Below are 2738 nucleotides of genomic sequence, written 5' to 3' on the forward strand. Positions count from 1 at the left end.
TGCATTACAAAATGTATTTGATCAACACAACAAATTAGTTTGACTGTTCAGGACGGCCCTCAAGCGAGTGCCAGCTGATGATTACGTTGTTGTCATTAGAGCTGACAAAACACCAGCCGGCCAACACGAAAGACAATACAATGCACCAACAATTAATGAAGTGGCGATCGTCATAGTTGTCAAAGAATTTAACTCCCGTGATATAGTTCTTCATCGCAGAGATTGGAATGTTCAGCGAGTCTCCGAAACTCATCGCTCATACGATGCATTGCAATATCCAATTTTATTCTGGATGGATATCATTTCAACATCAAAATGAGAAATCCACAAACACATGAGGAGAACAATAACAAAGTCAGTGCCATGAATTGCTATTCATATCGATTGATGATTCGTGAGAACCAAGACAATCACATTTTGTGACATGTCGGCAATTGTTCCATCAATGCATTGTCGATATGTATGCAAAACTCGAGACTGAACGACTTCTCTTCATTCGATTGAATCAAACCAAACTGGGCTCAGAAGAATATATTCATTTACGCGACGCAATTGCTACTGATGGCAATCCCAATGAACTGGGAAAAATGGTCATACTGCCGGCTACATTCACAGGAAGCCCACGGCACTTACATGAATACGCACAAGATGCAATAACTTATGTTCGCGCATACGGCTGTCCAGATTTGTTCATAACATTCATGTGCAATCCTACATGGGATGAAATTAAAGAACTTCTGTTGCCTGGACAATCGTCTTTGGATCGCCGTGACATCATCGCACGTGTGTTCAAACAATGGCAGAAAAGAGGATTACCGCATGCACCCATTTTGCTTTGGTTGATCGACAAAATTACACCAGACAAAATTGATGAAGTCATCTCAGCAGAAATACCAGATGTCGACATTGATCCAGGCTTATTCAAAGTCGTTACCAAAAACATGATTGATGGTCCATGTGGCGCGATCAACACCAATTCTCCGTGCATGAAGGATGGAAAATGCACGAAACGCTATCCAGGAGACTTACACGCCGAAACTATCACTGGAAATGATGGATATCCACAATATAATCGACGATCAACTGAAGATGGTGGCAAATTCATCACTCTAAAAGTGCTCAACAATGACATTAAAGTTGATAATCGTTGGATTGTGCCGTATTCACCATTACTCTCAAAGACGTCAAAGCACACATCAATTTCGAGTATTGCAATTCAGTGAAATCGATCAAATACATTTGCAAATATGTCAACAAAGGAAGCGATATGGCAGTTTTTGAAGTGGGAAATGCATCTGCACCAATCGATGAAATCAATTGGGACGCTACATTAGTAGCAATGAAGCTGTTTGGCGTATTTTCTCGTTTCCAATTCATGAACTTCATCCAACAGTTTTTTATTTGGAAGAGCATCTTGAAAATGGATAGAGCGTGTATTTTACAACGGAAAATGTATATGCAAGAGCATTTTCGCCACCGCAAACAACGTTAATTGCGTTCTTCTCATTGTGCATGGATGATTTGTTCGCAAGAACGCTACTTTACTCAGAAGTGCCAAAATACTACACATGGAATGCATCAGCGAAAAAGTTTCAACGTCGTAAACAGGACAAACCAGTTGAAGGACATCCGAATTTATATTCGTCCGACACATTAGGCTGTCTGTATACAGTTCATCCAAACAATCTAGAATGTTTTTACTTGCGATAACTGTTAGTTAACGTACGTGTACAGAAATCCTTCCAAGAACTGAGAACAGTAAATGGTGAAGTAGGTGCGACCTATCGAGAAGCTTACCAATAATTAAATTTTCTTCAAAAAGATGCCCATTGGGACACAGCACTCGCTGATGCATCGAATACTGCTCAACCACAGCAAATACGCACGTTATTTGTGAAAATATTGACAACGTGTTTCCCAACCAACCCGAAATATGTTTGGGAAAAATACAAAGATTACTTGAGTGAAGACATCCTACGTTGTTTGCGAGCAACGAATCCGGGCATGCAATTCACAACAAACGAGTATAATGAGGTGTTGGTTTCGATCAAGTATATGTTTGGCAATCGCTAACAAAGGATTGGTGCAGTTGGGAATGTGTGCAACAAATCGACATGCAAAGGATGCTTATGATCGTAATTTGCAACGTGAAACACACTTCGATGTCGATGATTTGGGTACATTTGTTGAAAACAATCTTCCGAAATTGGTTCCAGAACAACGCATTGTATATGACACAATCATGCAAGCAATTACAAATCAAAGCGGTGGATTGTACTTCATAGATGCGCACGGAGGTACCGGCAAAACGTTTCTCATTTCAATCATTTTGGCAACCATACGATCACGGAATAAAATTGCCCTGGCAATTGCATCATCTGGAATTGCGGCAACCCTTTTGGATGGTGGTCGAACAGCGCATTGAGCACTAAAATTGCCATTGAATTTGCAAACCACTGAGACACTAACATGCAATATCACCAAAAATTCCAGAATGGGCAAAGTTCTCCAAACATGTGAACTTATCATATGGGACGAATGCACAAAGGCTCACAAACAAAGCATTGGAAGCGCTTGATCGTACACTGCAAGATTTGAGGGGAGATGGACAGCCCTTCGGTGGAGCACTCATTTTATTGTCTGGTGATTTTCGACAAATTCTGCCAGTTATACCACGTTCAACACCGGCTGATGAACTTAATGCATGTCTCAAATCATGAGTTCTATGGCGACATGTA

General features: G+C 40.7%; 1 pseudogene; it reads left to right on the forward strand.

The window, feature by feature from the left end:
- The first annotated feature begins 458 nt into the window (after positions 1-458).
- Positions 459-1492, forward strand: LOC144828055 (uncharacterized; annotated as a pseudogene).
- Positions 1493-2738: the final 1246 nt, after the last annotated feature.

Source organism: Lissotriton helveticus, chromosome 4_1 (genome assembly GCF_964261635.1).
Source record: "Lissotriton helveticus chromosome 4_1, aLisHel1.1, whole genome shotgun sequence".
In the NCBI taxonomy this organism is placed as follows: Eukaryota; Metazoa; Chordata; class Amphibia; order Caudata; family Salamandridae; genus Lissotriton; species Lissotriton helveticus.